Source organism: Cibotium barometz, chromosome 3, assembly GCF_041138505.1.
Source record: "Cibotium barometz isolate CiBa-2024 chromosome 3, ASM4113850v1, whole genome shotgun sequence".
In the NCBI taxonomy this organism is placed as follows: domain Eukaryota; kingdom Viridiplantae; phylum Streptophyta; class Polypodiopsida; order Cyatheales; family Cibotiaceae; genus Cibotium; species Cibotium barometz.
In genome coordinates this window covers 36,281,618-36,296,090 of record NC_141048.1, presented here as the reverse complement: position 1 = coordinate 36,296,090, position 14,473 = coordinate 36,281,618, and positions in this window count along the sequence as shown.

The window sequence follows — 14,473 nt, the reverse complement described above, 5'->3', positions numbered from 1 at the left end:
GCTAGGGGGCCTTGGAACTCTTTTCCTTGGTACCCGGGACAAAACCTAACCAAATTCCAAATTGGATCCCATCACTACAGTGGTTGGGCGGTTGGCTAACCCATGGGATCGGATGGGGTTAGGCTGGACTGATGGATCCGTAAATCGAGACTCAACTTTTGTTTTTACGATAGATAAAATAAATCCCGGACAGTAACTGTTCTATGGATAGGAATCAACGGCTGTGCCTCTTGAATGGGAAAAAAAGCGTTGATCCCAATGATCCAAGTGCAAGTTTCTTCCTTGATCTGACCAAGTATCTTATAGATGCAATTGGATCAGCTCGATCAGAAATGACCTTGACTACGTTAGAGTAAAAAGTTATCCTGGTGGAATCACCCGTGCTTTCCGGTAAAGAAAGTTTTTCCGGGTTCGGTTTTGGAACAACCGACGGATTAGTCTCTTATCCGGATATCCGTGGGTGAGGCCCCGAATGTGGGACCCCTGTCCCGCGCGAGAAGTGCTACTTCCGCTGCCAGTATCCTGAATCCGTTGCTCGGTGGGAACAGGGATCTCACAGTTGGTATCAGAGCATTTGGTTAATAAAGATCAACTGAGAAGACAAATATGTCAAAAATTTATCAAGAAACACAAAAAGGTTGTAATTGTGTGATATAAGTCATACAATTTGATATTCAAACTAAAATTCGTATCTTGGTAATTGGATCTTCAGATGGAAGTACCACAATTATATAGAATCCCTGACTTGCTTGAGGCCTAGACATGATGGTATTTACCTTATAATTCCAAGGGCCGTGACTACCCGTATATACCGAGAGTATACTGCAGCTCTTTACTGACAGTATATATGAGTAAATCTAAGACTTGAAATTATAAGCGTTAATGCTATCCAGAGGATGATTTCGAATGTGGTTGATATGATTTTTAATTCTGTTTGAGAATTGATGAATTGATTTGGATTCTGATTGAAAAATGATGATCCTTGAAATTTGGTTGAAATGTAATAAGCTGAGCGAAACCTCAATGAGGATGAATGGGACGAGTCCCTGTGATGATATTCATAACTGGAATGATGATAATGATTTCAGCAAATCACTATGAGATTAGTGGATTGTGCTATCAGATTGCTACTATTAATACTTGACCGTTAGATCAAGTTAAGGGATGACAAATTGAGAACTTACTTGACTAAAATTCCCGTGGAGGAATGTTCAGAAGGAAATTTTTCGGTCTAATGGACCATTATGTTAAAGATATGAATGATATGATCTGAATGAATTGTTGATGAGTTCTAAGGGATATTTATCCCAGTATTCTCTTGGGTTGACCAGAATAAAAGGAACCCCAGAATAAAATTGGATCTTAAGAAAAAGAGTTATCCTCTATCTTGCGAGATGAGGACATCTCGCACTTTTTTAAGTGGGGTAGAATGTAAGATTCCTCCCCAACCTTCGAGGTATATAGGAGTAAGAATCTCTCTTTTGATCTTATAATTATTCCCTCTCTAAAATAAAAGAAAGATTCTCTAAAAAAAAAAAGAAAAAAAGAAAAAAAAAAGAAGATCCTTTTCCTAGAATACTTCTCAGGAGTCCTACCTGTTTTAAGGATTCAGAACAATGAGTTCAGAAGTGAAAATCGGTGTTTTGGATACCACGGTTTTGGTTTTCATTCGAGTACGGCCCAAAAAGAAGTTCTTTATCTCTTGGGGAGTATAAGAAGTTTTCATTCGAGTACGGCCCAAAAAGAAGTTCTTTATCTCTTGGGAAGTTATCCCCCAGATATTGTGAACCTTATCTGAATTCAATGAAAGTAGGTGACTTAGCTTACGAGCTTCTTTTATCTCCTCATCTCAAAGTTCTTAATGTATTTCATAGAAAAATGTGTCAAACCCAAATCATGGAAAGACAGTAAAACTTCAGTGGTAAGTTATCGTTGGCTTCTAAGTTACGCTAGCTCCTTCCTTTATATAAGTCGTAACTTTTACTTGTCGCTCACAGTAATCTTACTTCCATCGATCTCCTTTCTTTCTTAATCTCCTTCATGGCTTGGCAACAAGAACTAGTTTTATCCATAATGATTCCTCACCTTCAAGACGCAAGTGAATCTGTGAAGAAGGATTTTATAGAGCAGTATGAGCGCTCACTTTTCCCTCACTTGGGAACTTCTGTAGCGCAAACCAAATGGCGGACCTATCAAAACATAACTAGGGTAACACCCTGGGGTCAGCAGCACTTTCGTAACAATGTCCGCTTGGCCATGGTTATTGAAGCTTTGGGTTTGGGTCCCCGATACTACTGTGTCATGAGATCAAGGCATCTTGGGTTTTCTGAGCGGGTCTTCTTACTGGCATGTTTTCTTCCTCATGAGAAGATATGCCTTTATCCCGTTTTTGGCTTGCCTCTTAGAGGTCCTTTTGTTAGATCACCTCATACCACTGAGATAGGTGCGGCAATAACCAGCAGAATCATTCCCATAGATGAGTTACCCTATACTTGCGCAGCTTGTGAGTGCTACTTTTGTGATCATATGATGGACGGGCTTATGGAAGTGTAAAGAGTTCTTCTATCCTTACTGTATAAGTTCCGAGAATGAATAAAGTTTAAATCTTGTTCTTATTTTGAATCTTGCTCTCTTTAAGACTTTTCTTGGTGGTTAACCTTGATTAAAATTTTTCTCTAAGTCTCATATTCGTGCATCTTGCGAAATTATCCCAGTTTGCGAGATGAGGACATCTCGCATTTTTTAAGTGGGGTAGAATGTAAGATTCCTCCCCCAACCCCTTTTGATGTCTAGTATCTTCCCCTGTAATCAATCCCTCTTCAGAAATATAAAGACCTTGTTTCTAACTGTTTTAACTTAGAGAGAGAAAATATTCTAGAGAGAGAATATTCAGATTATGAATATTTTTGGATAGAAAAATAACTCATCTTATCAAAATAAGTTCCCCTGAAACAGAAATTCAAAAAGAACTTTCCAATGTGCAATTGGAATTAATTGGAAATGGGTATAAAGGACCTTAGCCTAAGGGTCTAGATTTTTAGAAATTTTTGGATTATGGTCCAATTAAGGTTCCTATGGGCCAATAGCATCAATCCATGTGTAGGAAGGAGATAAATCCATTTTGTAAAAGAAGATACCCAAAAATGAGTAAATGCTCACATAAGATGAAGAGTTGAAAATGTACAAGGTTTATTAGTAAAAAACTATGAGCAATATTAAAAATATGAGATATTTTGGGTATCCAAAAATGAGTAAATGCTCACATAAGATGAAGAGTTGAAAATGTACAAGGTTTATTAGTAAAAAACTATGAGCAATATTAAAATGATTCCATTATGACACATATGTAAGGAAGGGGAGTTCTTTAAAGGAGGTGCATATTTCACATAAGATGAAGAGTTGAAAATGTACAAGGTTTATTAGTAAAAAACTATGAGCAATATTAAAATGATTCCATTATGACACATATGTAAGGAAGGGGAGTTCTTTAAAGGAGGTGCATATTTCACATAAGATGAAGAGTTGAAAATGTACAAGGTTTATTAGTAAAAAAACTATGAGCAATATTAAAATGATTCCATTATGACACATATGTAAGGAAGGGGAGTTCTTTAAAGGAGGTGCATATTTCACATGCTTGAATGAGTTTTAAACTCATAAAAATTGAGATATTTCATCTCTCCTCTCTCCTCATTCAAGTCTAGTTCCAAAAAGTTAGCTTAACTGACCTAAAAATGGTCAAATATTGACCAAACTGATTTAGAAAATTCTAGAATCAGTTTGTTTGGTTAGGAGCTCAATTTTTCCTATAAATAGAAGCCTCCCCCTTGTTGAAAAATAGATAGTGTTTATGCATCGTTACTCTACTCCACCTAAGCCAAGAACTGTGAATTCATTTAATAATTCACTAGTTTTTGGAGCTTCCCTCTTTCTTCAATCCCAATTAGTGGCTCCATCAACATACTTAACCAATTGATTGGTTGGGGGCCTCTACCGTGAACAAAGAATCAAGCAATTTGTAAGGTAATTAGTGAATATTGATCTTTTCTATAATTTCTCAATGTTTCTCTCTTCTCAACCCCTCTCAAGCTTGAGAAGCTTAATTGGTATGGTTTTTTAAATGCTATTGAAGTTAATTGGTGAATAGTAGTGAAGAGTTACATAATTTAATAAATGATATTGAAGTTAATTTCCATTTATGTTTAAATTCTAATGGTTTTTAGGTAATTTCTCTCTCTCACTCAAGAAATGGTCATACTCATGACCCATTCTCAATCCAAATCAAGCTTTTCATAAAGCTTTTCCTTAACCCAAGATTAAGCTATGCTTGAGGCCAAATTAATGGCTTTTTTCTATGCTTTTAGTTTATGTATATTGATGATTCAATCCATTATGGATTAATGAGCCAATTAGAGATCATTTTAATTATTTCCTTAATGATAAGCTTTATCCCTTAGAAAAATTGAGATTTATCAGTCATAGCAGCGGAGCTATGGCAAAATTTTTATAAAAATTATGCATAAAATAATTTCATTCAAAGCATAAAAAGAGGACTTCCTACCATATTCTAGGAATTATCATCCTAGATTAATTGAAAGATATTCATTGTAATCATAGAGAAATTGATTTTTATATTATGCATTATTGATTTTCATGCATAGAGCTATGCATAAAAGATTATTATTTTAACATAAAAGTGTTACTTTTATCATTTTTAATTTTCATGCATAGAAGTATGCATAAAGGATAATTTTTTTATATTAAAAGTGTTACTTTTATCATTTTTAATTTTCATGCATAGAAGTATGCATAAAGGAAAATTTTTATATCAAAAGTGTTACTTTTATCATTTTTAATTTTCATGCATAGAAGTATGCATAAAGGAAAATTTTTTATATCAAAAGTGTTACTTTTATCATTTTTAATTTTCATGCATAGAAGTATGCATAAAGGAAAATTTTTTATATCAAAAGTGTTACTTTTATCATATTGGATTTCATGCATAGAGGTATGCATAAAAGTTGATTATTTTATTATAAAAGTGTTACTTATATCACAATTGAAATTCATGCATAGAAGTATGCATAAGAGTTGATTATTTTATTATAAAAGTGTTACTTTTATCATATTTGGATTTCGTGCATAGAAGTATGCATAAAAGATATTCTTTTTATACTAAAAGTGTGATTTTCATCATAAAGGGATTTTATGCATAACTTAGTTGCATAAGAGAAATTCTTTTATTCTAAAAGTGTAATTCCTACCAAATTGAATTTATGCATAGGAAGATGCATAAAAGATTGATTCAAAAGTGTCATTCTCATCTAAATTGAATTCATGCATAGGAAGATGCATGAAAGATTGAATTTTAATTCAAAAGTGACATTTTCATTTAAAATGAATTTATGCATAGGAAGATGCATAAAAGATTGATTTTTACTTCGAAAGTATTAATCTCCTTAAATGGAATTTATGCATAAATAAATGTGTAAAGAAATCTTATATCAAATATAAGAATTCTCTTGTATTCTATAAATAGAAATAAGAGGTGATAGGATGTGATAAGAAGTGTATAAGATGTGATAAGAGGTGATAAGATGCTTATGAAATAAGTTAGGAGGTGATAAGATGAATTAAGATGTGTATGGGATGAGGTAAGAAGTGTATGTGATAGGATAAGGGTTGTGATAGGGCGAGAATGGATGTGATGTAAAAGATTAGATGTGAAGGCATATGGGGTTAAATGAATGGGAATGTGGAAATGGATGTATGTATGTGGATGTGTGGATGTGGAGATGGGAGTGTGGATGTGTGAATGTGGATGTGGATGTATGCATGAGGATGTATATGCATAGATGTGAATGTGGATGTATAGATGTGAATGGGGATGTGGATGTGGATGTATAGATGTGAATGGGGATGTGGATGTGGATGTATGTGAATGTGGATGTAGATGTGGATGCATAGATGTGAATGTGGAATGTGGATGTGGATGTATGTATGTATGTGGATGTAGATGTGGATGTATAGATGTGAATGGGAATGTGGATGTGGATGTGGATGTATGTATGTATGTGGATGTATAGATGTGAATGGGAATGTGGATGTGGATGTATAGATGTGAATGGGAATATGGATGTGGATGTATGTGAATGTGGATGTAGATGTATGGAAATGTGGATGTGGATGTATGTGAATGTGGATGTAGATGTGGATGTATAGATGTGAATATATGATATGTGAAGTAAAGGAATCTGAAGTGAAGAGATGGAAAATGATGTGATTAGATGAGTACATATATAAATGGATGTGGATATGGATATGGATATGGATGTGGATGTGGATGTGGATATGGATATGGATGTGGATGTGGATATGGATGTGAATATATGATATGTGATGTGAAGGAATCTGAAGTGAAGAGATGGAAAATGATGTGATTGGATGAGTACATATATAAATGGAATGTGGAATAAGTAATGTGGATTAATGAGGGATAATGTGAAAAAATGAGAGTTAATATAGAAACTGTAATTGTAAACTGTTGTAAATGCTGTTTGTAAATGGCTGTTTTATGTCAAGAATGCTGGGAAAGCATTTTGACCGTCTTGTGATTAAGGTCGTGGAGCCTAACTGATAAAGTTGCAACTGCTGACGGAGAGTCAATGGAGGACGTCTCGCGTAGCAAGGTCGACCGAGGTCTTGACCAGCCTCGGTTCGATTAAAATGGTGAGCTTCCGGTACGGTGGATGAGGGACCAAGGAAGCGGCCTATGAGTGAAGCGCTAGGTCACCTGCGAAGGATCCTAGAGGGTGCTGACCATACGGTGCTCGGGCTCTGGGTCGCCCAGGATACCCACGCGTGCGTCGAGGAAGATATTGGAACAAGGAGTAAGAGTTGTTTTGTGAAATCGAGCATGGATCTGGTTGATTGACCTTGCTGGTCTTCAATGGATGAGTCCATGGCTCTTTATATGGGTCTGTTGGTTGATCTTGCTGATCTTCAACGAGAGTCCATCTTGATTTTTATAAGTGATTATATTGCCGAGTAGGAACTATTGAAAAGGCCCCTGTGTGGACAGGTGGTGAGCGTTCTAGTTGCCAATGATGCCATAGATACTCTGATGAAGGAATGATGGGAAATTATGAATCAACCGGATAAATTGGAAGATTGTGATCAGTGGTACTATGGTTTCATTAAAGGATTGTTTTAAAGTTAGCCGATGCTAAGAAAAAGGCAATTTCATATTGGGTGTGTAAGTGGTGTGGCTAGTTTTATGTTTGCATGAACTTCCGGCTAGGGGGCCTTGGAACTCTTTTCCTTGGTACCCGGGACAAAACCTAACCAAATTCCAAATTGGATCCCATCACTACAGTGGTTGGGCGGTTGGCTAACCCATTGGATCGGATCGGATGGGGTTAGGCTGGACTGATGGATCCGTAAATCGAGACTCAACTTTTGTTTTTACGATAGATAAAATAAATCCCGGACAGTAACTGTTCTATGGATAGGAATCAACGGCTGTGCCTCTTGAATGGGGAAAAAAGCGTTGATCCCAATGATCCAAGTGCAAGTTTCTTCCTTGATCTGACCAAGTATCTTATAGATGCAATTGGATCAGCTCGATCAGAAATGACCTTGACTACGTTAGAGTAAAAAGTTATCCTGGTGGAATCACCCGTGCTTTCCGGTAAAGGAAGTTTTTCCGGGTTCGGTTTTGGAACAACCGACGGATTAGTCTCTTATCCGGATATCCGTGGGTGAGGCCCCGAATGTGGGACCCCTGTCCCGCGTGAGAAGTGCTACTTCTGCTGCCAGTATCCTGAATCCGTTGCTCGGTGGGAACAGGGATCTCACAGTTTGAAGGCATCAACACTCAATTTGTCTAGGATTGGCCACTCAATACTGCTAATGAGGGAAATGGAAGCTTTTTAAGTCTTCTGTAGTCTTTAGGACTAGAGGGAACTATGTAAGAGTGTGTATGACAAAATGATTTGAATAGAACCACATTAAGAACAAAATGCTTACAATTACAAAGGAAACTTGGTTTTTGCCATTTGAGGAGGAAGATGGATGTCTGAAGCCATGTAGACATGTTGAACCACTACCACCATGCCTTCATTCCGAGTTTTCTTGAAAGCTATCGATCTTCTCTTCCAATGATGTTCCAAAACACCTCTATGTGGCCTTATTGAGCTTTTCTATAAGTAAACCCAGACATTAACCCTGAATCTCTCTCCAACCCACATACCTTGCTCATTCCTAGAGTTGTTAAGAACATACACAGCAGAGATGGAATCATTGGGTCTCCTATTAGATGTTTCCATGGCTGAGAACTTTCTTACAATAGAATAAAGTGACTTGAGTGGGATTAGAGGAGGAATAGGGAGGTTAGAAGGCTGCTAGAGGATTAGAAAAGAGCTTAGAGAGCCATTAAACCTTGCAGCAAGATGTAGAAGTGGTTAGAGATTGATTAAAGAGGTTATAGCAAGATCAGTAGAGATATGGAAGCTTACAAGAGAGTTAGAAACTTGTTGGAAGATTAAGGAGAGATTAAAGACACACACTACGAGCATTCTCCCTTGGAGCACGAGGAGTACCAAGGCCAGCACATTAAAGGTAAGGCTATGAGCAAGAGAAGTACCAAGGCCAGCATATTAAAGTCAAGAATTGCAATTATATAAAGGTAATATAGGTTGTAGAGATTCCAAGGGAATATAATGGGAATGTGATATTTGAATTTGCTCCTACATTTGGCAAAATCTAGGGCATGGATAGCATGGAGTAGAAATATGATGGCCACCTTTGGACAAAGCCTATGACTAGTAATATGCATATCCACCAATGCGCACTACTAGGTTGAGTGGTTCTTTAGAGTTCCATAGAAACACTTGCCCATTATTTACAACAAAGATTAGAAAGAGATTAGAAGGTTGCATACAAGATTAAAAAAGGATTAGATAGCTCTATAACTAATGGGTTACATGTGTAATTAGTTTAAGAGCATAGATAGGGGCTAGGAATCTTGGAAAATCCTTTTGTCATTATAGAATAATATGGAAGCACTTTTTTAGGGACAAAATCACTTTTTTAGGAGCAAAATCACATTTTTGGAGGAAAATAAAAAAATAGTTTTTAGGGTTACTTTTTGGTCATGCACATGTGGTGGGGCCCAAGGGAGGTGAAGTGACCCCTAAGGACACTAGCTACTAGATAAAAAAAGTTTAAGTGACCCCCTAAGGACACTAGTGGGGCTACTAGATAAAAAAGGTGATGTGATTGGGATTACTAGGGTGACAAGCCTCTAGAGTATAACAATAAATACCCCTATTTTACGTCCTAAAGCTAGTGGATAGAATGTGCACCCCCCTCCCATTGGTCTAAACTTGATTAAAATGTAATTCAAATTAATCCTAAAGGGCCATTTTTGTAGTCCATATTTCCCCTAATGGCCAAACTCACTGCCCTAGGCAAGAAGCCGATCCAGGAGCTCAAGCTGAACCCGAAGCAGCTGATTAACATGGAGAACCTACAACTTGCAATGGTGCCCTACTCCGGGGGAGTCACATCTAAAGAAAATTCATCCATGGCCCTCTTGAAAGACCATGCAGCAACCCTCCAGAAGAACTATGACGAGCTGCACGACCAAATGGCCGCCATGAAGATGGCCTATAAAGACCAGCACTAGCAGTACACAGACGACAGGGGGAAGATGCAAGATCACATCATTAGGAGAAATGTGGGCTCATTTTTGGGCCTTTTAGTTTTAGAGAGAGTGGTGCTCAACCAATGAGGAAGTGTCTTCCGTAATAACAGAGAAATTCGGCATTTTAAAACAATAATTCAAGTAAATAGAGTAAAATTATGCTCAAAATGCATCTTAAAATAACATTTAATCAACTTAAAATAATAATAAAATAATACTATTGAATCTTTGCACATAAGCTAAAAGATAGTGGTAGTTATAGAGAATCTCTAAGTTTTTCCCCAAAACTAGCTCTGATCTTCTTCGTCTTTAACATAGTCATTCTTTCTTTTTCTAAGTCTCCTCCAAATTAAGCTCTCATCTTCTTCTTTCGTGTGTCTTTTGCTACACAAAATGGCAACCTATAGAAAGGCTCGTACTAGCATTTCAGCTATTACTATATTCAATAGTTATACAAACGATGGGACATGGATACCATCTACAATTACAATCCGGAGCTGGGTACTTTTACACAGAGAAGGAAGAGGAAGAGGAGAAATGCTAATGAATTTGTGGAGCCATTCAAGGGACAAGTTAAAGAGTTCAAGGTATGTGAATCTAGCAAGCGTGTGACAGAGGTACTAATATAACATGTTTTCCAGCATGTAGACTTGAGGGTGAAAAATTTTCCTCCTGGTCTTCCACGATATCGTCCCAACTATGAGTAGTATTTCAATCAAAGCTTCTTTTGTTTTAAAAGTGTTTAGTTGTTGTTATTATGCAGTTGTTTATCCATTCAATCCTGTCTCCTTATTGTTTTAAAAGTGTCTAATTGTTGTTTTAAAAATGTCTAATTATTTGATTTTATGCAGATATTTATCCATCCACTAGAATAGACTGGTTACCAATGGAGAGTATAAGTGGGATTTTTGACGCTTTCCATGCATATGTAGGATAAAAATTTACAAAGGAAGAACACATAGAGATCTTGCAGACCACGGCATATTTTTCTATGATATGCAGTACTTTGAACCAAACACGTCTTCTAGATGGGGTCATTTGACTCCATTACCCCTCCTAATATTTGGAAGCAAAGATTGGCCATTGTCAACTTCACAAACTAGTGAAAGTTATAGGATCAGTTGTATCACAACATTAGAAGTCTCTTAAGGCATCTGTTGTTGCAAAACAAAGAATGTCAAACAAGCTTACTATTTTTATGCCTATCGAAGTATTTGTTGACTTTTTCTTTGATAAAGAAATAAGAAATACTTCAACAATGTTTATTTGTAAGTCAAGTAAGGCATTGTACTTTTTGGACAATGGTTGGGACAGGAGAAAGACAGAAGGCATCATTTCTGTTTTGGAGAAGAAGTCAATAGTTTGCAAGTACATTATTGGCTCTCAAAACTTCATTGCAACTTTTCACTATACAAATATCATTATGTTAATGGCAACCTTTTTCCATTAGATCAAGATTTGGAGTCATATCCCAAGAATACGCCTCTAGTAATGAGATATATTTGGAAGGAAAATTGCTTACAATGCTGAATACACTATCTAAAACATCTCTTTATCAAATTAGAGAAGACCTTACATATGAGGAGATTGAACAATTGCCAAAAGATTATACATTTACAATGGATACTAAAAAAATAAACCATTTATATTTACATTCACCATTTAGTATGCTGTGCAGAACATTATGTAAGATACCACTAACAAAACCCTTTTTTTACAGGTGCCAAGGCAAAAAGAGAAAATGACTTTCTACAAAGAATCTGTCTCTCATACTATTCACTTGATTAGTGGTTAAATGATGACAATCAAAACATTGTAACTCCAAAAGCAATTTAATATATGAAAGATTTTTTTCTTACAAAACAATGTCAGGTCTCTTACAAAATTAATGTTAATGTTACAAATGTAAATCAAAGACTAATGATGCTGATGTCGATTAGAATACTCTGGGGGGGCACGGAAGTGACGCCGTGATTAAGAACTCAATTGTGCTTGGGACTGAGGTGGCCTTCGATTTCGCTCCTCTTTGCAGTCTTTCCATTTCTTCCCATAGTCTTTCTTCTCTTTCCCTCTCCGCCTGCATCTCGACTTGCCTCTTGGATTTGACCCATTCATCCACCTCAGCTTGTAGCCTATCACAATCATTGAGGGCAGCCACATGTGCTTCAAATTGTCTTTGCCCCTCCTCGTCTCGCTGACGTACTTTCTCTGCAGCTTCCCTTGCAAATTCGCTTGTCCTTCTGATCTCTTCTTCTGCACGATCATAGATAGCCAAAATAATTCTTAGTACAGCTTTGGTCCTGAACTGTTTTACGTGCAAGGGAGCATATTTGTTCATACATTAGGGCCAAAAACGTCTCAAAATGGGCTGTGTAAGGAATTCGCTAACTTGCTAATTAGTAGAACGTTGACGGCCAAAACGGCTCCAAATTTGACTATTTTGGATATTTAAAGCGTATCTATGTGATTGAACACGTATCTAAGTACATATTTTAAAATCTAAAAAAATATATCGTTTTCATGCTACTCTTTAATGGCTCGTCTTGAAATTTGTCCTCTTTTAGTGACTTCGCCGTAAATACTTATTTCTCTTACTTTTGAATGACCATTCCCTCCGAACGCGCTCTCATCCATTCTCCAAAAAATTTCACAAGCTTATTCTTAGTTTCACTCCTCTGCTTCTCTAAGAATTTCACAAGCTACATCTCATTCTCATTCTTCTGCGTCTCTCATCTTCTAATAGCTCTGCTAATATTTTTAGCTCTGTTATAGTAATGAGTGATACATCTAATCGTAAGTTTCATTTGAATATCAAGCTCAACCAAGAGTATGCAACTACACGGAGTGTCTACCAAAGACCCCTTTCATGTGCGAATGAAGCTCAACATCTTCGCAATGAAGGAAAGAAGCATATTGACCTATGGACAGATGGAAGTCTATATCCACCGGATCCCAGAACAGGAAGGTATCCTTCTTTTCACACACCACATGATTTGATTAGATTTGTTGGTGATGGGGTGGATGGCTTACTTGGTTATAGTTCAAGACTATCTCAATCACATATTAATTATGCAGAATATATTACATATCTCCAAAATACTTTATCTTTGAATGCAACAAAAATTACAGAACTTGAAAACAAAATAGTGTCTTTAAAACTAGAAAATAATCAACTGAAAACCTTAAAAAAAACTCCAATAGGGTTAAGAGCACGAGTAAAACGAATGCGGGATGTAGTTAACTTGACAGAGAGATCTGGACAAAGGAAAAAAAGGTTAAAACTTGTAAGAGATCATGTTACTACCCTTCTAGGATTTGACATGTCTAATGCTCAGGAAAGGGTAAGATTTTTGAATGAGCTTGAATAGGTCGGATATCTTGATACTTTTGAAACTTCCTGAAAATCAAACTAAAAAAAAACTAGTCTTTCAACATCTACTAAAAGATATGGACTTATTGGTCCAACCTTCCCAAATGCAAGAAGTTTGTGACACAGTGGGAGTGAGTAGAAAGGGATACAGAGCCATCTCTAAAACCTGGTTCAGGGTCCTTAAGTATTACAAAATCAAAGCTTTTGGGTTGCCTAGACCTCACAATGTTGGAAAATATAGAACTCTGTTAAATGAGGAAATTTCCAAACATTTCGAAGAGTATTTCTATATTGAGGGAACAATGCCATATGAGAGACAAAAAAAATAAATCATCTTTTGAATACAACGTTTATAATAATATTTGGATGAACATTAGAAATGTCCAATCTTTTATGGTGAGATATTACAACATTCGAGAAATAGATTGTGAAGGAAAACTTGTATTTGTTATAAAATAAGATGAAGCTCAAATCCAAAAATGTCAAAAGGGTGAAAGCAAGGGTTGGTGGTACAAGAAAAGGGCCATTTTTTTTCACCTTTTTGGTACTTTGGGGGGGGGATTTGAGGGTAAAAGGTTTGTATTTAGGAACTATTTTTAAGATCTTTGAGAATCTTTTGTGCAGTAGCACCCCGTGAGAGTAGTGGTGTCATTAGTGGTGATAGTGGTTTCAATTTTTTATGGTTTCAATTTTTTATTGTTTTTGCTCATTTCTGTTTGAACTAAGCGGGCGTCGTCTGGTCGCACCATCTCTCTCTCTCTCTCTCTCTCTCTCTCTCTCTCTCTCTCTCTTCCCCCCCGCATTCGATTGTAGCAGAGCTGCTCTACTCTAGAGCAGTCGTCTAGCCATGAGGACCCCAAAGGCCAAGGGAGCTGCTGCCAGCAGAGCGTCACCTTCAACATGCAAACCGAAAGCGAAGGCAAAGGAGGGCATGGTGCCTCTCTTGGCAGCAGCAACAAGAAGGGTGCTTCCACCACACCCCCCCAACAAACAAAGCAGGAGCACATAGCCAGTCCCAACACAAGGGCAAGTGCAAAACAGTGCAACGTCGACTCCGAACGGACCTCACTCCTCTTCGACAACGATGAATCAAAATCTACCAGCAAGTCAAGACGTGGTACGCTATTCATTGGCATATGCATGTGCTAAGTAAATGGTGCATGTTAACTCCCTGCACTGACATTTGAAGTTAAATGAACAGTACTATATTTGGGAGCGTCACCTTCAACATGCAAACCGAAAGCGAAGGCAAAGGAGGGCATGGTGCCTCCTGGCAGCAGCAACAAGAAGGGTGCTTCCACCACACCCCCCCAACAAACAAAGCCGGAGCACATAGCCAGTCCCAACACAAGGGCAAGTGGAAAACAGTGCAAGGTCGACTCCGAACGGACCTCACT